The sequence below is a fragment of the Pseudophryne corroboree genome, chromosome 6 (assembly GCF_028390025.1).
Source record: "Pseudophryne corroboree isolate aPseCor3 chromosome 6, aPseCor3.hap2, whole genome shotgun sequence".
NCBI lineage: Eukaryota > Metazoa > Chordata > Amphibia > Anura > Myobatrachidae > Pseudophryne > Pseudophryne corroboree.
The window spans coordinates 834,056,608-834,083,968 of record NC_086449.1 but is presented as its reverse complement, the minus strand read 5'-3'; the positions used below and the strand labels follow the sequence as shown (position 1 = coordinate 834,083,968).

The window sequence follows — 27,361 nt, the reverse complement described above, 5'->3', positions numbered from 1 at the left end:
TAGTTTAGGCGACACGGTAGCCACGCGATAATAGCACAAATTTGTTCAGTTTCCAAAATTTTAGTTCAAAAGAACCTTCTCTTATTGTGACACCTCTGGGATTAGCCTGTTTCACCTGAGTGAAAGTAATTTTCTGTACAGAAAAAAATCAAAGTGTATATGAGTGAGCAAGAGTGAGTGTGCAAATAAAGGTTTTTGTGAACCCAGAATTCGGGATCCCGTAGGAGACCACATCAGGTGAGTGGACACTTGGTGGCGTGGGAGTGGCTTTCTCACGTTAACATTGTATAAGGTATAAAGGAGCAATTAGTATTACAGCAGACCAAAAGGTCGGCGAAGTCAGAAATCCGCTGACCAGGCCAGCAAAGTTTTGAAAACCCTGGCCTGAGAAAGGTCAGAGCTAGTGAGCGCAGCCCCGGGGGTTTGCGTAGTACCCATATAGGCCCGTTTTGAGAATACGCTCCGGCTGAGGTTTCGCAGCCTAAACAACCGATTCCGTTGGTCGTGCAGCGGATAAGTAATAGTTACTTATATGCAGTGCAACTGGACCGCACGTTACTGTGTGCATTAGTTAGTTCACCTTGATACCCACTAAATTTGCGGGATCATAGACGCTAATTGTACACGTGACGTGATTTGTGTAATAGTTTTTTTTATTTTAAGGGAGTTTCACTGTTCACTCAGGAAATCTCCAACAACTGATATTTACTGGGAGGGGTAGCATACTCCCACACGCTCTCAGTAAATAGAGGTTACACAGGAGCCCGAGGTTGGGTACGACCGGCATTGGGCACAGTGTTCGGTGTATTGGCCAATAGGGGCGTGAGTGGGTAAGAGCGCTCGGAGAACTTTCACCGTCGCCTTATCACTGAGTAATTTGGTTTTTGTAAGGATTAGCTGAGAAGGCAATACCTGCAAAGAATGGGGGCCAGTTGCTCAAGTAAGGGACGATCAACAAGGGTCACGTTGATATTTGTCGGCCCAAAGGGTCGGCGAGGTACATAATGTGTGAGAAATATGGATCACACGCAGAGATCTTATGCAATGAGTGGGAACGTATGACTGTGGACGATAGGGAACCGTTCCCTAGGGTAGGCAGTTTTAATCCTGAGGTGTTGCAAAATCTAAGGAGAAGGATATGTCTGATAAAATCCGGAAAGCAACGGATTAGACATTATGATTATTTACAGTTATGGCAACAGGAGGGTGAGATACAACGGGGATTAGCTCAAGCAGCTGGTTCCAACCCTAGCAGGAAACTGATAGCAACAGCACCACCACCACCATACACTACAGGAGAGAATATGGCTACAGAGAATGGCATACTGGTATATGACGATGATAGTGCACTTAATAAATGTATTAATGACAATAAGAGTAAATGTAATAAATGTATTAATGACGATAGGAGTAAAACTGATAAATGTATAAATTCTAACCCGTGCAAGTTGCACCCCATTTTAAACTTCCCTCAGGATTACAAGCAAGAAAGTGAGCCCAGCACGATGTCGGCACTTTCTCCAGCAGCCACCGTACAGGACACCCAGGTGGGCACGGCCCAATCGGTAAGGGCAGTAGTAAAGCCCCCTAACGGAGGGTCAGGTGAGGTTGTGTCCACAGGTAAGTACGGTATTGTACATTATGCACAGACAATTGCACCTCACATTGTAGAGTCATCATAGAGAGGTAGCTGTGTCCGTATTAATGGAAAGTTTAAAAGAAACGCTGAGAACCAGAGTACAAAACACTCAACCTAACTGGAGAGGTATCTCGGTGGCTGCATTAAGAGAGTCCGCTGTTAAGCACGATCGGAACATCAGTAAACACAGGGAGTCACAGGGGGGTAAGCTGATGACAATAAGTATAAAAGTCCTGACAACGAAGCCACATCAGCCTAAACCCCAGACCCCTGTTGGTAAGTCGTATGTGGTAAAATGTTATAACTGCCAGAGGGAAGGACATGCACGGAGTTGCAGATTTAGAGACCCACATAAGGTATATCGACCCCCTAGACCTGAACATGACACACTGTATGACGCACGTAATTGTAATCAGGGATCATATAGGAAAAATTTTGTACCGCACCTGTAATTTGCAGCCAGTGAAGTTGATTATTAGCCTAGGTAGTAAACCTGAGGTCACAGTTGATATAATTGGTAGGTCATTCCTTGTAGACACAGGGGCGGCCAGGTAAACTCTGTAATTTATCTTCAAATGTTTCCTCTTCATCTCTGACGTTCACCAGCAGAACTACAGCTCAAACGTCACATGTCTACTTGGTCTTTTCAGAGGTCTGCCCAACCCCAGTATATCTTTCCAGCATCATTGTGCCTGGCCATGCACAGAGGGTGGAGAGTGGAAATACTGGTGGGGGAGACTGTGCAGAGATACCGATAGACATGTTGGTGTGACAGCCTGATGGTGAACGGAAATCTGACAATTTTTCTCCTTTTCTATTATTCTCTCTCTTTTTGTTTTCTCATGTTCTACGGATGGTATGTCACACAACAGTTAAACAAATGGTAATGCAAGATTTATGCTCCTTACAGAAAGGTCGCTGACTCGGAGAGAACAGCATGTCACTGGAGTGTCCGTTTTGGGAAGACTGAGAGGCAGCACTGTTGAGACGGCACCTGAGCACAGAGAACTACAAGATCAGAGGCGGTTGTCGCACCAGTTTTCTTTCCCCTTCTAATTATTTTCTTTACCTCCCATTACCACTTTTTCTTCCTCCTCCTGCAAGATGGACTTACCCCAAGAGACTGCATTCCGGGTCTTCCTGTTGACCCTGTTGTTGACCAGAGCAGTCTATTTCGGTGAGAGTACCAGAGAGGTCGAGAAAGGATTTGGAATTGGTTCTGATGACAAGGACGGATTCGTAGAATTCCAAGAGCAACACAATCACCGAGCAAAGGCGAGTATCAGAAAACGATCTGGTAGTCATGACACTAGGAGACATTGTGAAGGATTGTTAGCTGAAGAGAATTGTATCTGTAGGAATTGTGACAACATAGTTGAGGACGGGTGCATCCAGAGATGTCAGTCCAACCTTAATATCAACATGGACCGACATCCATTGAGTGACTATCACTCATTAGTGGGTAAGGTTTTAAACCAAACGGAATGCTGGGTGTGCTCACAAGCAGTGGCGGTTCTTGCCATGGGCAAGCGGTACTTTTGCCCGGGGCGCCGCCTTCCAGAGGGCGCCGGCGCCATCCGGAGGGCGCCGCACCAGGGCAAGATCCGCCACTGTGCCCCCCGCAGTGCACCGCTGTGCCCCCCCGCTTTGAAGGGAACCAGGCGCGTAGCGTCTAGTTTCCCTTCATTGAGAGGACCTTAGTTGTGCGGTGCGCGATGACGTCATCGCGCACTGCACAGCAAAGGTCCTCTTTATGAAGGTAAACTAGACGCTACGGTCTAGTTTCCCTTCATGTAGAGGACCTTTGCTGTGCGGTGCGCGATGACGTCATAATTGACCTCTACTGTCTATGCTGTTCTATGGGAGAGACGTAATAACGTCTCTCCCATAGATCGAGGAAAGGAGAGAAGAAGAGCGGCGCCGGCAGAGGAGGTCTGCAGCGGTCTGGATCAGGAACGGGGATGGTAAGTATACTTTTTTTTATTTTATTTTTTCTTTCAGCGTCACTACAGGGCCATAAATGGGGGCGTAACTGACCACGGCCCCCATTTGAAGCCACGCCCCTATACTTTGCCCGGGGCGCCACAATGCCAAGAACCGGCCCTGCTCACAAGTACCTCAAGGTCAGAGCAAGTCAGGACTAGTGCCATACTCTTTAACAATAGATGAGGTACTTGAATTAAGGGGTGGGAGACCGGTGGACAAGAAATTTAATATTTCTACGCCTCCTAGTTTGAAGCTCCACCAATATCATGTAGATAGGTCCTTAGTATGTTTTAACATTTCCAATCCCCGAAAGCCGGGAAATTGGGAAGTGACATGGAACAACCAAACCATGGCATTTTCACACAGAGCCGATAGAATGCCTGTAGACTCAGAGCTTATACGCCAAATAGCCAATGGTGGGAGATATTTTCAATATAGGTACACTCTAGGAAGTAGGACCATGCGGGTTGGAGAAGTATCACCAGGATACTGTGCGCATATCATACAGCCTGATACGTGTACCAAACAAATGAGAGAGTTAGGGATAGGATTTTTCACCTGGAAGGTTTGTAATATGGTGATGTCATATTCTGTCCCATATGTCCTCCCCGATGATGCATATTTCATATGTGGGAGGAAGGCGTATAAGTGGCTTGCCCCAAACTCAGAGGGATTGTGTTACATTGGAAGAGTGTTGCCAGAAGTAATGACCATTACCCATAATAAGTTGAAAGACGTTCACCGCAATGCTCAAGCTCCTTACACTCACACTCACTACGAACACATTGTTAAGAGACACCTTATAGATAGGACAGAGCATGCGGCCTCTGATTTGATCCACGAATCCACTGGGATTCAATTCCTACTCGCGTTAGATATCACCCGTACCGCCAGAGGAATTATAAATTTTAGGTATATTAATGCGCTAGCGAACCTGATAGACAATATCACTGAGATGTATGATGACACCTTCAGGTATACTGGGAGGGAATTGCAATCTTACAAAACGGAACTGATCCAGCACAGGATGGTTCTCAATTACATCACAGCGGTGATAGGCGGGTATTGTGTCACCCTAGCAACTCAGTATGGTGTGAAGTGCTGTACATATATCACAAACAGCACTGATGACCCAACCGAGGTCATAGATCAAAAGATGGACGATATCTTGCAATTGAAGTGGGAGTTCCGAAGGAGACACAACCCTACCCTTACTGCTGTGAGTAATAAACTGACAGGCTGGGTTTCATGGTTGAACCCACGCAATTGGTTCTCAGGTTTAGGAGAATGGGCTCAAAATGTTATCGGGAATGTAGGGAAATTTCTCCTTTGTATCCTAGGAATTGTCATAATGATTGGTTTGATATTTAGATGTGTTCGGATTTTAATGCATTGCAAGCGCAGTACCAAATTGATGAGTTTGAGGAGCGAGGGCGTTGTTACAACAACTGGTTTAATTTATGACCCATCAATCGAGGCAATGTTGTGATAAGACGTGATTCCACGATCCGTTTCTTTCACCCGTTTCTCCTTTGTTTTTCTCCAAGGTAAAAAGACATCCACTCGGAAGAAGATTTTGATGCACATTTCTACAGACCATTGATGAACATTTTCTGCAGACAATTGATTAACTTTTTCACAGACTTTGCGAGACACTTTAGAGACTTTAAAAGACTTTGTATGGACACTTGAAAAACTTTGCTTATCACCCACAGCAAAGATACACCTAACTGTGCACCTGCTGGGTTACCTGCAAAACATGCACTGTGTGGGGTCCTGAGGACCGAGTTTGAGAACCACTGCACTAGGTCATACATTACCCACCTTCTCCTCTCCTCCCTACACCCAATCATTTATAGGTATTTCATTGTATTACATATTTTTCTGCTTAATTGTTTAGATAAGTGGCAGTTATTGTTGACTGCCAAATGGTGGACTGTCAAAGTCGAAAAATATCATGATGCATATTCCTTGCACTAACCCCATGCACATGCATGCTGCTCGTGCACTCAGTCCCCCGTGCGTGCACAGCCCCGCAGGTTGCGTAGGGGAAGCACCAGCGTCTCGTGCGCATAAGATGTGTATTTACGGCAGAGTTTGTGAGCGTGTAGCGTGCGACTCGATCGTAGCATATTTATCCCAAATAGTGCATTTTGTAGTTAATATTTCCCTAGACCATGTCAGCGAGTATGATTAGTTTAAACTGTTCCTGGACAGAGAGATTCCTCTTTGCATGATAGGAAGGGTCAGATAAAGGTTGAAAGGTGGTGTCTAGTATCCAGCTGTAGGGTATTTTAAGGGTAATATTCCGATGTTAGTTAGGAAAGGATCGCTTGCTCCTGCGTATAGTTATGTACAGAAGTAGATTATGGACATTAACTGTATTTGCTGTAAATTACACATGCAGCGGGAATCCTGAGGATACCTCCCACCAGAGCAGCTGGGGAAAGACACAGCCCACCTGTTCAAATCCACCTATGACCTTTGCTGTAATGAAGAGACACATCCCTGTGTCCAATGAACAATGAGATTATAGGGACCATTGTATTGTGAATGTATGTTGTGTATATAAAGACCACTGTTGCCTGGCCAGCCTCAAGACTCTGAAGGCTTTCTCCCTGATAGCTGAGGACTGAATTCAGGTTGCGCTGGCGAAACATTCTCACGTATGTATATTCTCTGTAGCCATGATCATCTTTATTCTCTGTTATTCTGTTAGATTTCTATGTTAGCTTGTAGTGTATAACTTGTACTGTTTTCCCCTTTTTCTCTGAATAATCCACGGCGGTGTTAGAGCTGCTGTGGTTATAACCAAAACCTGGTGTTGTGTCTTCACTTTCCTGCAAAGGGCTTTCTTAGCGTCTTAATTGTTATAAGGTGTATAGGCATTGCTAAGGTTTAAAGGTATTAACATCGTTACAGTACATTGTATCATTATCAAGGTAAAAGGTTATCAACTGTGTGTGCGCCCGCTGTGTGTACTCCGTACACTCAGCGCAGCGTGTGTACGCCAAGTGCGTACCACGTGCAGGGCTCTGTACGCAAATAGCGTACAAAGTGTGTAGCACGTGCACGTGGTCTAGCGGCCATAGCGGCTCCACGGTAATAGTGTATAGCTTTATGTTTAAAGATAATAATTGACATTATCATGATTTTATCACATATATAATAATAGGGCATTTAAATATTTCCCTTCTATCTTCCATTTTCAGTATTTTGTGATAGCTGTTTCTAATCACCATAATTTCTTCTTTTGTCACGGCTATACTTGTGTTTTATATTATTCGCTGAATTATCATTTTAACATACCTAATAAAAATTATGTTTTAATTATGAGAAAGTATATACCCATAATGACCCACGTTCTTCTTTCTCTGTAAAACATAAGTATAGGGTGAGGCAGATTGTAGAGGTTTCTTTAGTCAGAGTGCCAGTATTTTACCAGCTGACGTTTCCGAGATCTCTGGAGCTTTCCACAATCTGCATAAGATTCAAGACTCTTTGTGGGGTTACAGTGAGATGAGGCGGACCACTGGGCGCTGCTTCCTCCGCTGCGCTGATTATTGGGGCCCATTTATCATTGGTTGCAGTTGCAATGCAATCTGGGCGCAAGATTAGCATCCAAGATTGCATGCAATCACATCAGTTGGGCATTTCATCTGGCACCCACAGGAACAGGGGCCCCCTGCGATGTGCCAAGTGTGGTGTCGCGGCTGCTGCGACATCGCGGTTCCGCTGACTGCACATTCACAGCGGCAATTTCTGGTACCGGAGGGATGGCAGCGGGAGATATCTGTTGCAGTCCCTCCTCCTACAATATTTGTAGCTAACCAAAAATAGCCTCAAATGATGTTTGATTAATGAGCCCCCTATATCTGTGAGCTCGCTGTGTCCGTCTGGTATAGCGCCTGCGTCTGCATCTACTGTAAAGACTGCTACAGAGTATATTGTATCTGCATTGGATGGACCATGGAAACAATATATCTGTTAGCACATGATTATAAGTGTAGCATACTACAATGACATCTTACATACTGGCCTGGTTTCTACCATACCAGTATAATAACATTTTACATTGGGTTTTTTTTTTTTACAGTGTAGACCAGGGCTACCATCAGGGGGTACTCATGTATGGGGCCAGGGGCAAACAACAGCTTTCCCAATGAGAATTGTCCCTGCGGTGAGGCGATATCCGGGTCCAGGCAGCAGACAAGGCAGAGTCTGGGTCACAGGTAGCAGACGTGCGGGGTGAGGAGACGGGCAGAGATCACGTCCAATATATGTAACAAAGTTGAAGATGCTGCAGAGACTCTCATCACATAAGTACCGTCAGTCTCAAACGCTCCAGGTGCTGGATGTGACGCTGAGCGTTTAACGCAGGGAATAACATCCAGACTTGGAGTCTGACGGGAGCAGAACCAGGTAATGCTCTGTCTCTGTAGGGAGCACTATCACTGGCTGGATAACCCCTAGAAAGATAACAGGTGCTGTGCAAATGGTCCCGGAGCAGGGCAGCAAATCAATAGGAGCAAGCCATGATAGCTGGCAGACAGAGGACAGCAGGTGGTATAGGCGTTTCCTCAACGCGTTTCTCTGCACATTGCAGCTTTTTCAAGAGGCGGATGACACACAATGCGCTTGGGAGGGTTTGCTTGATTAATCATCCCGGTTAGTCTCAAGTCGGAGAAAGGAGTCTGTTAACCCCCGGTGGTGTCATTAAGGGGCATTTAACTTGTCCTGTTTTTTTTTTGAGAAAAAGTTTTTTATTGAGTTTTAACTTTTAACAAGATATTCGTAAAGTATGAAGTACAGGTATCACATGATGGCACAAAACGCAGTCAATAGTTAAAAGACAGTAACAAAATATCAACTTAGGTATGACAGCTGGTGTGCGGTAGGTCAAACAAATATGTATGCCTATGTATGGAGAACCACCAGTAGGTGGCGTTGCGCATCGGTTGTGTACCGTAGCCAAGGGTGAAGGAATATCTCTTAGTGAAACAATATAGCCTATAAAAAAAGAACAAGAAGTAAACATAGCGATAGAAGAGAGGGCGGAAGAAAAAGGGGGGGGGGGAGTTAGGTAGTGTGGGGGGGGGGGGGGTCGGCCGGTCCCAGCCGCCTGGGCAATGCGTCAGGTGGTTGAATCGGGTATCATGATGACTTATATTATCTTATATGGTAGCCAACGGGGGTTCAGCACCATAAAATGTCGTCCAGGGTGACCACGTGGCGGTAAAGTTGTCTGGGGTGTCACGGAGAACCGCAGTAATACGTTCTAGTCTATAGGTTTGCCAGATAGCATTTATGGTGGCAGGGATTGTGGGGGGTGACATGGATTTCCAGTTGGCCGCAATTTGGCATTTGGCCGTGTTTAGAATATGCTTAGTTAGTTTCTGTTGGTGGCGAGGAGTGTGAGGTATTGGGTGAGAGAGCAGGGAATAGAGAGGTGACCTCGGGACCGTCAGACCAAGGACGTTAAAGATAAGTCTATGGACCCTGGTCCAGTATCCCCTAATCTGCGGGCAGTTATACCAAATGTGCAGCAGGGTTCCACGTTGGCCACATTGACGCCAACATCTATCTGAGCAGGAAGGGTAGATTGAATGGAGACGCGATGGCACCAGGTACCAACGATAGTATAATTTATAGGCGTTTTCCTTAATTCGGACTGAAATGGAGCTCGTGAAGATTTCTTGCCTGATCTCAGACCACTCATCTGGCGTCAGGTCCTCACCTACTTCCCGCTCCCAAGCCACTTCATGGGATTCTTTCGGGGGCGAATTGTGAGCCAGCAAAATTTGGTATATGGCTGAGAGCAAGCCTTTAGTTGATCGGCAAGTGCGACACAGGGATTCAAAGCTCGACTTACCTCCCGTGGGTGGCGAACTGGGGATAGAGTTAAAAAAGTGACGTATCTGTAGGAATTGATAAAAGGTTGAGCGCGGGAGGGAGAAGCGGGATTGCAAATCAGCATATGTGGGGAACATGTGTAGTGGGGCGATGTCCAGAAGGAAGAGTGCATTATGACTGGTCCATGACTCAAAAGCCAGATGATTCTCCCCTGGTCGGAAGTCGGGATTGTTCCACAGAGGGGTAAGCAGAGGATGGGAGGAGCGTAATCGATAGAGTCGTGAGCAAAGATCCCAGATGGAAAGAGTAAAGCGCACTGTGGGCAACAGTGAGGAGGCGGGGGGGCGACTATTTGGTCGACACCAGAGCAGGCTATAGGGGGAATATCTCTGTAGTGTGGTAGCTTCCAGATGTGTCCAGACTCTGTGTCCAGGGTTGTCGTGCCAAAGGACACACGTGGTTAAGTGGGCGGCTCTATAGTATTTAAGGAGGTCAGGAACTCCCAAGCCCCCCTCTAAGCGGTGTTTTTGAAGACTTCGCATCCTTACTCTGGGCTTCCGCCCGGCCCAAATGAATCTGGTAAGGTCTGCCTGGAGATTTTTGAGGATGGAGGTGGGAACGTGTACGGGGAGAGTTTGCCATAGATATAACAGACGGGGTAATAGAGTCATCTTGATGGCCGTCATTCGTCCAAACCAGGACAGAATATATTTGTTCCACTTGGTCATATCCTGTTTAATAGAGGATAATAATCTGGGAAAATTGGCAGCATAAAGACCAGAGTAGGACTTAGTTAAATAGATGCCCAAGTATTTGAGTTTATCAGCTTGCCAGGTACATGGGAAGGAAGCCTGTAAGAGCCGAAGATCCGGATCTGCGACATGCAAGGCTAGGATTTCGGTTTTGTCCGAGTTAATGTTGTAGTTTGAAAACCGACTGTACGTAGCTATCTCCTCCATCACGTGTGGGAGGGAGGCAGATGGGTCGGTCAGGGTGAGGATGACGTCATCGGCATATAGTGCAATTTTATTATTTTGGATTCCCGATATGATACCAGATATGTTGCGGTTCGACCTGATCTTAGCTGCCAATGGTTCCATAATGAGGGCAAAAAGCAGGGGGGAAAGGGGACAGCCCTGTCGGGTGCCATTACGTATGGGCAGGGGATCAGAGGAGAGGCCATTAATTAAGATTGAGGCTGAGGGATTCTGATACAGCGATGTAACGCCTTTATAAAAGGCGCCGTGCAGGCCCATATTGAGAAGTGTCTGCTGTAGGAATGGCCAGGCTACCCTATCGAAGGCCTTTTCTGCGTCGAGGGCCATGACTAGGGTCGGGAGAGACTTATCTTGTGCCAGCTGGATGAGGTCGATGAGACGCCTGGTGTTATCTGCGGCTTGTCTAGAGGGGATAAAGCCGACCTGGTCGGGGTGAATGAGTGAGGGCAAAAATGGAGCCAGTCTGTTTGCCAGAATTTTGGCAAAGAGCTTTAGGTCGACATTTAGGAGCGAAATAGGTCGGTAGTTCTTCATCTCCAGCGGGTCTCTATCTGGCTTTGGAATGAGGATGAGGTTGGCCCTAGTGGTGGCTGCATCGAATGAACCTCCGTCCAGGACTGAGTTAAACAGAGATTGAAGCATGGGGAGTAAAGGGGTTGTAAATTTTTTATAATACAAAGCTGTAAAGCCATCGGGGCCAGGGGCTGCGGTGCGACGTAGCTGTTGAATTGCCACTAAGATTTCTTCTGCGGAAATGGGGGCATTAAGTGTCGACACGTCCACGTCGGAAAGTTTAGGGAGTTTACAAGTGGATAGATATTCTTGAATCTTAGAGACGTGGCAGGAATCGGTATCCAAGGTGGAGGGGAGGTTGTATAGTGATGTGTAATAATCCCGAAATTGGGAAGCCATTCGTGTCGGGTCAAATGTGGTGGAACCATCCGCACAGCGTAGCGAAACAATGCGGTTTTGAGTACGTTTCGCTCTGAGTTTCTGGGCTAGCAAAGTGTCAGCCTTGTCTGACTTCTCGTAGAACCTCTGGCGCGCCCACAAGAGCGCCTTAACTGCCTTTTTGGAAAGAATCTGGGACAGTTGACCCTTAACTGCTAGGAGTTTGGAATATGTTTTCTTTCTGGGACGGCGTTGATGCAGGAGGGTCAGGGCGGCAAGTTCTGATTCTAAGACTTGGATCCGTTGTGCTTCGATTTTCTTTTGGGCAGCCGAGAGGCTTATAAGGTAGCCACGAATGGTGGCCTTGTGTGCTTCCCATATCAGGGAGGGAGGGATGTCTGGGGTCGCATTGTCAGCATAATAATTAGCTAGTGCGGTGGCAATGTCAGCAATAGTGCATTTCTTAAGTAGGAGAGATTCATTCAGGCGCCAGAAGCGGGTGGTGGGGGGTGAGGAAGATGAAATCTCAAGCAAAACAGCTGAGTGGTCCGACCAGGAGATGGGGATCGTCTGGGCGCTAAGGAGTTTGCGGGTAGTATACCGGTCGACGAACACATAGTCTATGCGGGTATAGAGGTCGTGAGGCGGGGAGTAGTGAGTAAATCCTCTCGCTGAGGGATACAATGTTCTCCAACCGTCATACAAGTTATACAGTGATAAATGTGCTTGTAGACGCTTGGCCAGTTTGGCGGGGGCAGAAGCCGCAGGGCCGGGGCGAGACCTGTCGTGGAACGGGTCCAAGGTGACATTGCAATCTCCACCAATTACAGTCATGCCCGTGGGGAGGCGGGAAAGGCTGTCAAAAAAGGCTGTAAAAAGAGAACCCTGCTGCGCATTAGGGGCATAAATGGAAGCCAGAATCAGAGGAGCTTGGTTATAGGAGCATGAGAGGATAACGTAGCGACCCTGAGGGTCCGAGACAGTATCATGAACAATTAGAGGGAGGCCTCGACGGATCATAATAGCGGTTCCCCTGCGTTTGGCAGGCATGTTTGAATAATAGACGTGTGGGAATTGTTTGCAGGACATGGAGGGGTGCGGAGGTTTAAAGTGGGTCTCTTGGATCAATACTATATCTGACTTTTGTCTATTGAAGAATTGGATGGCCATGGCTCGTTTAGTAGGGGAGTTAAGGCCGTTGGCATTAACCGAGATAACTTTCAAGGTCATGGTGGGGTGAAATGTGAGCGACGCAAAGTGAGGGGCAGGACAGGACCAGACCGACCATGGGGTTGGAGGGGAGAAAAGGATGGAAAGAGAGAGAGAAGGTGGGAAAAGATGTCTGTATAAGGATACAGAGGGGAAAAACCCTTTCCTATAGTAGGGCCGGGTATGACACAAAAAGGATAGACGCCGTCCTGGCGCATCCTTCGGGGGAGGACGTGGACTTGTGATAGAACAAAAAGTAGGGTGAAAGGAAGCATAGGGGGAGAGAGGGTATAATGGAAGCGACCAAGTGACAGGGGGAGTAAAGGAGGCTAACAGAATTGCATTATTGAGAGATACGAATAGTGTGAATGATAGAAACAGAATGAGGGGACGAGAAAGAGCATGTAAGAGAGCAGTCACTAAACATGCATCAGTCTTACCAGGAAATTATGGTTAATAACAAATAAACCCCATGTTAATCATGGACAAACATAAACACAATCTTTAGAGATAAAAAGCTACTTGATTCTCACGCGTAACCTAGCGGACCGCATCGCCCATGGCGGCACAGCCACCAGGCCACGCGGAGAGCCTGAAGAACAAATGTGAACATATAGTAAACCGCAATATTAAAGTACTCAGAAACCACATAGATCATACGTAACAAGGGTCATGTCACGTAGTGTCTGAGGACGTTCAGGTGGAGGACCATTCCGGGGCAGGGGCCCTTGGGCTTGAAATTGGGGATGCTGCCTGGTCTCAAATTGACTCAGGGAGATCTTCAAAAATGCCAAAAGTTTTAAGTAAATCAGCTCCTTGCAATGGGGTCTTGACTGTGAAGGTCTTCCCGTTTTGCGTAATCTGCAGTTGAAAAGGGAAGCCCCACTTGTATTTAATGGAATGGGCTCGGAGCACCTTGGTTACGTGAGCGAGATCCCTGCGCTTTTTGAGGGTGGAGGGAGTCAGGTCCTGGAACAGTTGTAACTGGGAGCCGGCATAAGAGACCACTGGTAGCCCTCTGGTCGCCAGCATGATTCGCTCTTTGGTGGCGTAGTAGTGGAAGCGAATAATTACGTCACGTGGCGGTTGAGTCGGGGGCGGTCTAGGTCGGAGGGCCCTGTGGGCTCGATCCAGCTGGAGAAAAGCTTCGGGGACATCTGGAGTCAATTGTAAGAAAAGGTTCTCAGATACTCGGGGAGAGAGCTAGAGGGCACACTTTCAGGGATGTTGCGGACTCGGATATTGTTCCGACGATTGCGGTTGTCCGTATCTTCTAAGTGGTCCTTGTATGCTTCCATATCTGCCCGAATATCCAGAAGTTCCTGCTCAACTACCGTTTGAAATTGGCAGACGTCATCAACTTTGCGTTCCAGTGCATCCGTGCGAGAGCCCAAGTCGGCTATTTCGGACCTGAACTCAGTTAAAACCGATCTCATTTCTGACTGGATCGTTTTCGTAACGATAGCCACTATGTCCTGGGTGGATAGTGGACTGTTGGAGGTGGCAACGTCAGTGGGGTCAGAGGAATGTTCCGTTGACGGCGAGTTCCGGGTGGAGGATCCAGCCTTCTCCCAAGCTCGCAGGATACTGGGTTTAGGTGTCTGAGAGTTCTTGCGATTCTTTTGTGACATTGTAGATACAGCGCTTCGTATCAACGTAGTAGAATAATGCAGTAAAGAAGGCAGGGCCCCCTGTCACTTCGTGGTCGTTATGCTTAGGGAGCCATAAGCTCCATGTGGCTCACCGAGCGGCGAGAGAGGAATGGATTGGTAATAGCATGCAGGTCACCCCCGCAGTAGACTGGCAAGGTAGGGGAGATCCTCGCACCGGTGATGTGGGTCTGCAGCTGTCTCCGTCGCCATCCGCTGGGCCCGGGGCAGTCGAGTGGGCGCAGGCACCCGAGGAGCATGCACCGTAGTGGGTGCGGGAGGCAGCTAGGTGTGTATGATGCGGGTCGAGCCCCTAGCTCGTTTCGATGGCCCCCAGGAACCCGGGCAATGTAACCCGGGCAACGGGGGGCATCTGTGGTTGATGGGGACCTTTGCGACAGGCTGGATAACAGCGATGGCGGGGAGAGGTTATGAGTGTGTCTCAGTAGTGGAGATCTCCTTTCCCCCGGCCTCAGTTGTAATTAAGCAAGAAGAGCCTGATGTTGTGCGCAGCGGGATCCCAATGGGAGCAGAGGGCCCGGGATGTAGTGCTAGGGGTGGTAGGGAGGGCAGGTGACTCCGTGCCGTTAGGTTGTGGGGGTCTCCCAGACGTCCGGCCGGGGCGCCGTGTCGCGGTAGGCGCGGGAGTTACCAGCCGCCAGCTCCGTTAGGCCGCAACTCGCGGGGGTAAAGTGTGGGGAGCGCGGGTCCCGCGATAGGCAGCGGGCCGCGTGAGGACTCACCCGCTTGATGTGTAGGCGCCCAGCAGTGGCTCCGGCAGACGTAAGGCGGAGGAGGCGACCGGGGGCCTCGAGAGGCTCCAGCAAGATGGCCGCCGTGCGTCCGCTCCGTCGGGCCCGCCGGCCGGGAACCGTCCTCCTCCGGGTCTGCACTCAGGGCTGGGGTGTCAGTGGCGCTCCCAGGCAGTGCCCGCGGCAGCAGGGGGTCCAGCGGGTGCCACCAGCGGTCGGAGGGTCTATCCACCTCTCCGGGAATCGGCGTCAGCAGCGGATGCAAATTGAGTCCCCGGGCTGGGAGGAACGAGTGGGCCGCAATCCGCAGGAGCTCCATGCTTGCTCCCCGACTCCGCAGCACGCACCCGATCAGCTCAGAGAGGGGCTCCAGATACCCTCTGGGAACAGGAGAGCAGAGTAAAAAGGTAATTTAATTGCTTATGCAGCAGGAGCTTTTCTCATGTACCTCCACTCTCCTCAGTAGCTAGGCCACGCCCCTGAACTTGTCCTGTTTTTAACTTTTAACTTTTACAATTTTTTTTAACCTTAAAAACATCTGCATTTATACATATGTGCAATAATGACAATAAAAATATATTCAACTAGGTGCTTCATCGCGCCCTACGGGCGCTCTTTACACCGTCGGAAGGGGCTGCGCCCCTTTAACTCCTGCAGAGACGCGGGGCGCCAGGGAGGGGACGCGGGGCGCCAGGGAGGGGACGCAGAGACGTGGGGCACCAGGGAGGGGACGTAGAGACGCGGGGCACCATGGAGGGGATGCAGAGATGTGGGGCGGCAGGGAGGGAACGCAGAGATGCGGGGCGGCAGGGAGGAGACGCGGGGCGGCAGGGAGGGGACGCAGAGACGCGGGGCGGCAGGGAGGGGACGCAGGGCGGCAGGGAAGGGACACAGAGATGCAGGGTGGCAAAGAGGAGACGCGGGGCGGTAGGGAGGGGACACGGTGGCAGGGAGGGGACACAGAGATGCGGTCGGCAGGAAGGGGACGCAGAGACGCGGGGCGGCAGGGAGGGGACGCAGAGATGCGGGCGGCAGGGACGGGACGCAGAGATGCGGGCGGCAGGGAGGGGACGCAGAGATGCGGGCGGCAGGGAGGGGACGCAGAGATGTGGGGCAGCAGGGAGGGGACATGGCGGCAGGGAGGGGATGCAGAGATGCGGGGCGCCAGGGAGGGGACAGAGGCAGGTTGGCAGGGAGAGGACACGGTGGCAGGGAGGGGATGCAGAGATCCGGGTAAGCAGGGAGGGAAAGCAGAGACGCGGGGCGGCAGGGAGGGAACGCAGAGGCAGGGAGTGGACGCGGGGCGGCAGGTAGGGGACGCAGAGACGCGGGGTGGCACAGAGGGGATGCAGAGACGCGGGGCGGCACAGAGGGGACACGTTGGCAGGGAGGGGACACAGAGACGCGTGGTGGCACAGAGGGGACACGGTGGCAGGGAGGGGACGCAGAGATGCGGGGCACCAGGGAGGGGACATAGAGACGCGGGGCACCATGGAGGGGATGCAGAGATGCGGGGCGGCAGGGAGAGAACGCAGAGATGCGGGGCGGCAGGGAGGAGACGCAGGGCGGCAGGGAGGGGACGCAGAGACGCGGGGCGGCAGGGAGGGGACGCAGGGCGGCAGGGAAGGGGTACAGAGATGCGGGGTGGCAGGGATGGGACAGAGGCAGGTCGGGGACACGGTGGCAGCGAGGGGATGCAGAGATGCGGGGCGTCAGGGATGGAACGCAGAAACGCGGGGTTGCAGGGAGGGGACGCAGAGAGGCGGGCGGCAGGGAGGGGACGCAGAGAGGTGGGCGGCAGGGAGGGAACGCAGAGGCAGGGAGTGGACGCGGGGCGGCAGGTAGGGGACGCAGAGACGCGGGGTGGCACAGAGGGGATGCAGAGACGCGGGGCGGCACAGAGGGGACACGTTGGCAGGGAGGGGACACAGAGACGCGTGGTGGCACAGAGGGGACACGGTGGCAGGGAGGGGACGCAGAGATGCGGGGCACCAGGGAGGGGACATAGAGACGCGGGGCACCATGGAGGGGATGCAGAGATGCGGGGCGGCAGGGAGAGAACGCAGAGATGCGGGGCGGCAGGGAGGAGACGCAGGGCGGCAGGGAGGGGACGCAGAGACGCGGGGCGGCAGGGAGGGGACGCAGGGCGGCAGGGAAGGGGTACAGAGATGCGGGGTGGCAGGGATGGGACAGAGGCAGGTCGGGGACACGGTGGCAGCGAGGGGATGCAGAGATGCGGGGCGTCAGGGATGGAACGCAGAAACGCGGGGTTGCAGGGAGGGGACGCAGAGAGGCGGGCGGCAGGGAGGGGACGCAGAGAGGTGGGCGGCAGGGAGGGGACGCAGAGGCAGGGAGGGGATGCGGAGCGGCAGGGATGGGGCGCGGAGTGGCAGGGAGGGGACGCAGAGACGCGGGGCGGCAGGGAGGGGGTACAGAGATGCGGGGTGGCAGGGATGGGACAGAGGCAGGTCGGGGACACGGTGGCAGGGAGGGGATGCAGAGATGTGGGGCGGCAGGGATGGAACGTAGAGACGCAGGGTTGCAGGGAGGGGACGCAGAGAGGCGGGCTGCAGGGAGGGGACGCAGAGGCAGGGAGGGGATGCGGAGAGGCGGGCGGCAGGGAGGGGGCGCAGAGGCAGGGAGGGGATGCGGAGCGGCAGGGAGGGGGCGCGGAGCGGCAGGGAGGGGACGCAGAGACGCGGTGCTGCCAGTGCAGTCTCTCTTACCTGTGAGGTTGGTGCAGCGTCCACAGTAGAAGGCGCGCTGTCCCCCCGTCTCTGGCCTGTGGAGCCGGCAGCCCAGGGGCCCTGTGACGTGCAGTCCGGGTCTCTGGGGATGGTGGGAGGCAGCGTTGTATTAGGTGTGCGGAGGAGGCGGCGGGTGTCTATACGCGACGCAGGGAGGGCTATGAAGCCTTCTCCTGCGCTACCCGTCCCTCCTAGTGCGTATGGCGGCGGCAATCAGGTGTGGGTGATGCTGACCTGTAACCTCACTGTCTTCGTCCGTTGTGCGGACGGCGTCTGGCGGGACAGTGGGTCCCAGCCGCGGCTGCAGTGCGGGAGCTGGCTCTGGTGGAGGGTGGGAGGGGTGGTGCGGCCTGCGGCTGTCTGGTCGGCCGTGGTGCGGGCGGCGGGGCCTGGCTACCGCGTCCGTGCCGCAGATGGCTGGAGGAGATGCTGGGCTTGTGCGGAGGGTGGGATTGTTATGCGTGGGGTGTGGGGGTGTCTGGGCCATCAGTGGCTGCATGTGGGAGCTGGTGGAGGGTGGGTTTGGGGGTGTCTGGTGCGGGTGGCATTGGGGTGTCCATGGTTACCTGGCACTGTGGTGTCCCCTAGCGGCTTCTGTGTGGGGATGTTGGGTGGATTATGTGGCTGCTGCTCCGTTATGCTAGTGGTGTGCTAGGACAGGGCAGGAGCTGCTAACTCCACCCAGGCCTGTAACTCCACCCACCACTCTGACTCCGCCCAGCGTTAGAGGGCCAGGCACAGACTTATAATAAGGCAAATATATAGGAGATAATTATATGCTTTCGTGTCTTACATATTAAATATATTTGCTGCACGGATAAGACCCAAAAAGGTTATAAAAAGTATTTGCAGAGTATTAATACATAATACTCCAAAGGCATCTCATTTCCCTAGCTGGTATACACAGACATACTGTAATAGTGGTTTTTACTTAAATGTGAGTAATCAAGTATATATATATATATATATATATATATATATAACCCATGTAAAGAAGGCGGCACTCAGAGGCTTGAAGGTGCAAAAAACTTTTAGTAAACAAACTGCAGAATTACATCAACGTTTCGGGGCCCGTAGACCCTTCATCAGGATAACGCCCCATTGCAAACAAACCAACATTTATAGGTGCACTCACCCCTCAAGACTATCCCCCGCTGGTTGCTGCTGCCGCCGTGTCCCGGGCCCGGCGTCCGTCTCCACGAGCAGGACACTTCCGCGGGAAGTGACGTTACGGGTCCCGGCCACGTTGCCGCGGCAACCCTGCAAAACAAACAAAACGTGTAAAGGAACAGACCTGCAGGGAATCACGTACGGGTCACTGAAAACGTGGTGTACTGAATATCTCTTATGTGTCTCAATAGATAAAGTGCAAAGTGCATACACATATAGTTATGAGAAGGATTTACCAACTCATGTACAATAAAAAAAACTGCTGATAGTGAGAAAACACCACCATAGGTAAATCATTAATAAATCACCATAACACAACCTAATTTCAATGGTACAAAAAGTACAAAAAAACATATAGTGATAAAAAAATCACACCAATTCACAATAGTGATATGTTAAAAAAACCCTCATAAAAAATCTCAAACCAGTGCATATGGACCCATTAAAAACATACTGTTATACAAAAACTGACCTAGCTCGTTTTCAACAATTCCATCCGTGAAACCTATTGCAGACCATTCCCTCAGAAAAACATTATATCCAGCATCATTACCAATATATCATCAAGTTTGAAATACCTGAACAAATGTGCAAAAAATAAGAATTTACTCACCGGTAATTCTATTTCTCGTAGTCCGTAGTGGATGCTGGGGACTCCGTAAGGACCATGGGGAATAGACGGGCTCCGCAGGAGACTGGGCACTCTAAAGAAAGATTTAGTACTACCTGGTGTGCACTGGCTCCTCCCTCTAAGCCCCTCCTCCAGACCTCAGTTAGGGAAACTGTGCCCGGAAGAGCTGACATTACAAGGAAAGGATTTTGGAATCCAGGGTAAGACTCATACCAACCACACCAATCACACCGTACAACTTGTGATAACCATACCCAGTTAACAGTATGAACAACAACTGAGCCTCATTCAACGGATGGCTCATAACTAGTGATGAGCGGGTTCGGTTTCCGAGAAACCGAACCCCCCCGAACCTCACCCTTTTTACACGGGTCCGAGCCATACTCGGATTCTCCCGTATGGCTCGGTTAACCCGAGCGCGCCCGAACGTCATCATCCCGCTGTCGGATTCTCGCGAGATTCGGATTCTATATAAGCAGCCGCGCGTCGCCGCCATTTTCACACGTGCATTGAGATTGATAGGGAGAGGACGTGGCTGGCGTCCTCTCCGTACTAATACGAGACAGTTGATCTGATTGCTTGTTTATTATTTTACTATAATTGTGGGGAGGATTGGGGAGCAGCTGTTAGGAGGAGTACAGTGCAGAGTTTTGCTGACAAGTGACCACCAGTTTTTTATCCGTTCTCTGCCTGAAAAAAACGCTCCATACCATATCTGTGCTCAGTGTGCTGCATGATATATCTGTGCTGAGTGCTCACACTGCTTAATTGTGGGGACTGGGGAGCAGCTATAGCAGGAGTACAGTGCACAGTTTTGCTGACAGTGACCACCAGTATACGTTTGTCTGCCTGAAAAACACTCCTGTGGTGGCTTTTTTTTATACTAGTTTAGCAGTTTGCTGACAGTGTCCACAGGTCCATTATACTGTATATAGCAGTACGGTAGGCCACTGCTGTACCTACCTCTGTGTCGTCACTCGTCATCCATTAATAAGTATACTATCCATCCATCTACATTGTATACCTGTGGTGGCTTTTTTATTTATACTAGTTTAGCAGTTTGCTGACAGTGTCCACCAGGTCCATTATACTGTATATAGCAGTACGGTAGGCCACTGCTGTACCTACCTCTGTGTCGTCACTCGTCATCCATTAAGTATACTATCCATCCATCTACATTGTATACCTGTGGTGGATTTCTTTTTTATACTAGTTTAGCAGTTTGCTGACAGTGTCCACCAGGTCCATTATACTGTATATAGCAGTACGGTAGGCCACTGCTGTACCTACCTCTGTGTCGTCACTCGTCATCCATTAAGTATACTATCCATCCATCTACATTGTATACCTGTGGTGGCATTTTTTTTTATACTAGTTTAGCAGTTTGCTGACAGTGTCCACCAGGTCCATAATACTGTATATAGCAGTACGGTAGGCCACTGCTGTAGCTACCTCTGTGTCGTCACTCGTCATCCATTAAGTATACTATCCATCCATCTACATTGTATACCTGTGGTGGCTTTTTTTTATACTAGTTTAGCAGTTTGCTGACAGTGTCCACTAGGTCCATTATACTGTATATAGCAGTACGGTAGGCCACTGCTGTACCTACCTCTGTGTCGTCACTCGTCATCCATTAAGTATACTATCCATCCATCTACATTGTATACCTGTGGTGGCTTTTTTTTTATACTAGTAGTTTAGCAGTTTGCTGACAGTGTCCACCAGGTCCATTATACTGTATATAGCAGTACGGTAGGCCACTGCTGTACCTACCTCTGTGTCGTCACTCGTCATCCATTAAGTATACTATCCATCCATCTACATTGTATACCTGTGGTGGCTTTTTTTTTATACTAGTTTAGCAGTTTGCTGACAGTGTCCACCAGGTCCATTATACTGTATATAGCAGTACGGTAGGCCACTGCTGTACCTACCTCTGTGTCGTCACTCGTCATCCATTAAGTATACTATCCATCCATCTACATTGTATACCTGTGGTGGCTTTTTTTTATACTAGTTTAGCAGTTTGCTGACAGTGTCCACCAGGTCCATTATACTGTATATAGCAGTACAGTAGGCCACTGCTGTACCTACCTCTGTGTCGTCACTCGTCATCCATTAAGTATACTATCCATCCATCTACATTGTATACCTGTGGTGGCTTTTTTTTATACTAATAGTTTAGCAGTTTGCTGACAGTGTCCACCAGGTCCATTATACTGCGTATAGCAGTACGGTAGGCCACTGCTGTACCTACCTCTGTGTCGTCACTCGTCATCTATTAAGTATACTATCCATCCATCTACATTGTATACCTGTGGTGGCTTTTTTTTTATACTAGTTTAGCAGTTTGCTGACAGTGTCCACCAGGTCCACTATACTGTATATAGCAGTACGGTAGGCCACTGCTGTACCTACCTCTGTGTCGTCACTCGTCATCCATTAAGTATACTATCCATCCATCTACATTGTATACCTGTGGTGGCTTTTTTTTTTTATAATAGTAGTTTAGCAGTTTGCTGACATTGTCCACCAGGTCCATTATACTGTATATAGCAGTACGGTAGGCCACTGCTGTACCTACCTCTGTGTCATCACTCATCATCCATTAAGTATACTATCCATCCATCTACATTGTATACCTGTGGTGGCTTTTTTTTTTATACTAGTAGTTTAGCAGTTTGCTGACAGTGTCCACCAGGTCCATTATACTGTATATAGCAGTACGGTAGGCCACTGCTGTACCTACCTCTGTGTCGTCACTCGTCATCCATTAAGTATACTATCCATCCATCTACATTGTATACCTGTGGTGGCTTTTTTTTTTATACTAGTAGTTTAGCAGTTTGCTGACATTGTCCACCAGGTCCATTATACTGTATATAGCAGTACGGTAGGCCACTGCTGTACCTACCTCTGTGTCGTCACTCATCATCCATTAAGTATACTATCCATCCATCTACATTGTATACCTGTGGTGGCTTTTTTTTTATACTAGTAGTTTAGCAGTTTGCTGACAGTGTCCACCAGGTCCATTATACTGTATATAGCAGTACGGTAGGCCACTGCTGTACCTACCTCTGTGTCGTCACTCGTCATCCATTAAGTATACTATCCATCCATCTACATTGTATACATGTGGTGGATTTCTTTTTTATACTAGTAGTTTAGCAGTTTGCTGACAGTGTCCACCAGGTCCATTATACTGTATATAGCAGTACGGTAGGCCACTGCTGTACCTACCTCTGTGTCGTCACTCGTCATCCATTAAGTATACTATCCATCCATCTACATTGTATACCTGTGGTGGCTTTTTTTTATACTAGTAGTTTAGCAGTTTGCTGACAGTGTCCACCAGGTCCATTATACTGTATATAGCAGTACGGTAGGCCACTGCTGTACCTACCTCTGTGTCGTCACTCGTCATCCATTAAGTATACTATCCATCCATCTACATTGTATACCTGTGGTGGCTTTTTTTTTATACTAGTAGTTTAGCAGTTTGCTGACAGTGTCCACCAGGTCCATTATACTGTATATAGCAGTACGGTAGGCCACTGCTGTACCTACGTCTGTGTCGTCACTCGTCATCCATTAAGTATACTATCCATCCATCTACATTGTATACCTGTGGTGGCTTTTTTTTTTATACTAGTAGTTTAGCAGTTTGCTGACAGTGTCCACCAGGTCCATTATACTGTATATAGCAGTACGGTAGGCCACTGCTGTACCTACCTCTGTGTCGTCACTCGTCATCCATTAAGTATACTATCCATCCATATACATTGTATACCTGTGGTGGCTTTTTTTTTTTATACTAGTAGTTTAGCAGTTTGCTGACAGTGTCCACCAGGTCCATTATACTGTATATAGCAGTACGGTAGGCCACTGCTGTACCTACCTCTGTGTCATCACTCGTCATGCATTAAGTATACTATCCATCCATCTACATTGTATACCTGTGGTGCCTTTTAGTTGTGCGCAGTATATATAGTAGTAGGCCATTGCTATTGATACTGGCATATAATTCCACACATTAAAATATGGAGAACAAAAATGTGGAGGTTAAAAAAACAGGGAAAGATCAAGATCCACTTCCACCTCGTACTGAAGCTGCTGCCACTAGTCATGGCCGAGACGATGAAATGCCATCAACGTCGTCTGCCAAGGCCGATGCCCAATGTCATAGTACAGAGCATGTAAAATCCAAAACACAAAAGTTCAGTAAAATGACCCAAAAATCAAAATTAAAAGCGTCTGAGGAGAAGCGTAAACTTGCCAATATGCCATTTACGACACGGAGTGGCAAGAAACGGCTGAGGCCCTGGCATATGTTCATGACTAGTGGTTCAGCTTCACATGAGGATGTGTTAGGGTCTCCTACCCTGTGCTGCCACGTCGTCATGGCAACCGGGAGACAAGTGCTAGCGGAGTAACCTGAGCGCAGCTGATACTCCGGTTCGGGTCTTTTGCTGTGCAGTGGTTACAGGCTCTATGCACGGCAGGGGATCCGGTGCTGGTTTTTGTGCTCACAGTCTGTGAGGTCTGAGTGGGGCGTGGACAGCACCTGCTATATAAGGCCTCTTCTCAGGTTAAGCAGATGCTGCTGAATCTTTGTTGGTTAGTCAGTTCCTGAAAGTTAGCCAGTACTGTGTAGCTTTGTATTTGTTGTTGCTTACTGCAAATAGGCCTGGGGATTTGGTACTACACTCTGCCAATCCAGACCTAGCAGTAAGACTGGAGTCAGTCGTTTAACTTGCTGGGGTTCTTTTGCTACTCTGTGAACTTAGCAAGTTTGCGGCTGTATTCTCAGACTTGCCTGCCTAAATCCTGTCTCACTGTGCAAGGTGTTCAGGTGTCAGTTTAGTGGCAGTAAGCTGAACCTGTGCACTGCAAGTGAGGATTAGGATTGTGGAGACTCTCCTTGTGTCTATCATTCCATCTCTGACCAAGGAGTTTACTGCCACACCCGTTGGTAACCCTTTAGGGTTTTGCTGTTGCCCTTAGCAACAGCATTTCGGGTTCTCTACGTATTAAAACACAACATCTTGCTTTTTCCATCTGAGCATTACTAATACTAGGGAGACACCCAGTTTCTTAGCCTCTGGGCTTCTCTGTTCACTTTGTGTTTATTTTGTTACCCTATCACCTTCTGTGTACGTAATGTCATATTCCCCAGTCTGTCTGTGAGTTCATTTGTTTTGCATCCCTATCCGTTCAGACACCAGTACATTCCTGCAGGCACTGGTGTGCATAACAGTTCAAACACCAGTACATTCCTGCAGGCACTGGTGTGCATAACAGTTCAGACACCAGTACATTCCTGCAGGCACTGGTGTGCATAACAGGATGGAAGCACTCATCCTCTCGCTAGAAAAAAGAAAAGACTTAAGCTGGCAAAAGCACAGCAAAGAACTGTGCGTTCTTCGAAATCACAAATCCCCAAGGAGAGTCCAATTGTGTCGGTTGCGATGCCTGACCTTCCCAACACTGGACGGGAAGAGCTTGCGCCTTCCACCATTTGCACGCCCCCTGCAAGTGCTGGAAGGAGCACCCGCAGTCCAGTTCCTGATAGTCAAATTGAAGATGTCAGTGTTGAAGTACACCAGGATGAGGATATGGGTGTTGCTGGCGCTGGGGAGGAAATTGACAAGGAGGATTCTGATGGTGAGGTGGTTTGTTTAAGTCAGGCACCCGGGGAGACACATGTTGTCCATGGGAGGAATATGGCCATTGACATGCCTGGTCAAAATACAAAAAAAATCAGCTCTTCGGTGTGGAATTATTTCAACACAAATGCGGACAACAGGTGTCAAGCCGTGTGTTGCCTTTGTCAAGCTGTAATAAGTAGGGGTAAGGACGTTAACCACCTCGGAACATCCTCCCTTATACGTCACCTGCAGCGCATTCATCATAAGTCAGTGACAAGTTCAAAAACTTTGGGCGACAGCGAAAGCAGTCCACTGACCAGTAAATCCCTTCCTCTTGTAACCAAGCTCCTGCAAACCACACCACCAACTCCCTCAGTGTCAATTTCCTCCTTACCCAGGAAAGCCAATAGTCCTGCAGGCCATGTCACTGGCAAGTCTGACGAGTCCTCTCCTGCCTGGGATTCCTCTGATGCATCCTTGAGTGTAACGCCTACTGCTGCTGGTGCTGCTGTTGTTGCTGCTGGGAGTCGATCGTCATCCCAGAGGGGAAGTCGGAAGACCACTTGTACTACTTCCAGTAAGCAATTGACTGTCCAACAGTCCTTTGCGAGGAAGATGAAATATCACAGCAGTCATCCTGCTGCAAAGCGGATAACTGAGGCCTTGGCAGCCGGGGCGGTGAGAAACGTGGTTCCGGTATCCATCGTTAATTCAGAGCCAACTATAGGCTTGATTGAGGTACTGTGTCCCTGGTACCAAATACCATCTAGGTTCCATTTCTCTAGGCAGGCGATACCGAAAATGTACACAGACCTCAGAAAAAGACTCACCAGTGTCCTAAAAAATGCAGTTGTATCCAATGTCCACTTAACCACGGACATGTGGACAAGTGGAGCAGGGCAGACTCAGGACTATATGACTGTGACAGCCCACTGGGTAGATGTATTGCCTCCCGCTGCAAGAACAGCAGCGGCGGCACCAGTAGCAGCATCTCGCAAACGCCAACACGTTCCTAGGCAGGCTATGCTTTGTATCACCGCTTTCCAGAATACGCACACAGCTGAAAACCTCTTACGGCAACTGAGGAAGATCATCGCAGAATGGCTTACCCCAATTGGACTCTCCTGGGGATTTGTGACATCGGACAACGCCAGCAATATTGTGCGTGCATTACATCTGGGCAAATTCCAGCACGTCCCATGTTTTGCACATACCTTGAATTTGGTGGTGCAGAATTATTTAAAAAACGACAGGGGCGTGCAAGAGATGCTGTCGGTGGCCCGAAGAATTGCGGGCCACTTTCGGCGTTCAGGCACCGCGTACAGAAGACTGGAGCACCACCAAAAATACCTGAACCTGCCCTGCCATCATCTGAAGCAAGAGGTGGTAACGAGGTGGAATTCAACCCTCTATATACTTCAGAGGATGGAGGAGCAGCAAAAGGCCATTCAAGCCTATACATCTGGCCACGATATAGGCAAAGGAGGTGGAATGCGCCTGTCTCAAGCGCAGTGGAGAATGATTTCAACGTTGTGCAAGGTTCTGCAACCCTTTGAACTTGCCACACGTGAAGTCAGTTCAGACACTGCCAGCCTGAGTCAGGTCATTCCCCTCATCAGGCTTTTGCAGAAGAAGCTGGAGACATTGAAGGAGGAGCTAAAACAGAGCGATTCCGCTAGGCATGTGGGACTTGTGGATGGAGCCCTTAATTTGCTTAACCAGGATTCACGGGTGGTCAATCTGTTGAAATCAGAGCACTACATTTTGGCCACCGTGCTCGATCCTAGATTTAAAACCTACGTTGTATCTCTCTTTCCGGCAGACACAAGTCTGCAGGGGTTCAAAGACCTGCTGGTGAGAAAATTGTCAAGTCAAGCGGAACGTGACCCGTCAACAGCTCCTCCTTCACATTCTCCCGCAACTGGGGGTGCAAGGAAAAGGCTAAGAATTCCGAGCCCACCCGCTGGCGGCGATGCAGGGCAGTCTGGAGCGAGTGCTGACATCTGGTCCGGACTGAAGGACCTGCCAACGATTTCTGACATGTCGTCTACTGTCACTGCATATGATTCTGTGACCATTGAAAGAATGGTGGAGGATTATATGAGTGACCGCATCCAAGTAGGCACGTCAGACAGTCCGTACGTATACTGGCAGGAAAAAGAGGCAATTTGGAGGCCCTTGC

The 27,361-nt window shown here is 49.5% G+C and overlaps 1 long non-coding RNA gene across 1 annotated transcript in view; it reads right to left on the bottom strand.

Annotated features, from left to right (window-relative positions):
• The window catches only part of LOC134935817 (uncharacterized), a 53,681-nt gene extending 34,723 nt beyond the window's left edge, over positions 1–18,958 (bottom strand). Inside the window, exon 1 of the long non-coding RNA XR_010180408.1 lies at positions 18,860–18,958. This is a non-coding gene — a long non-coding RNA (uncharacterized LOC134935817). The remainder of the gene's footprint in view (positions 1–18,859) is intronic.
• Between the last annotated feature and the right edge of the window lie 8,403 nt (positions 18,959–27,361).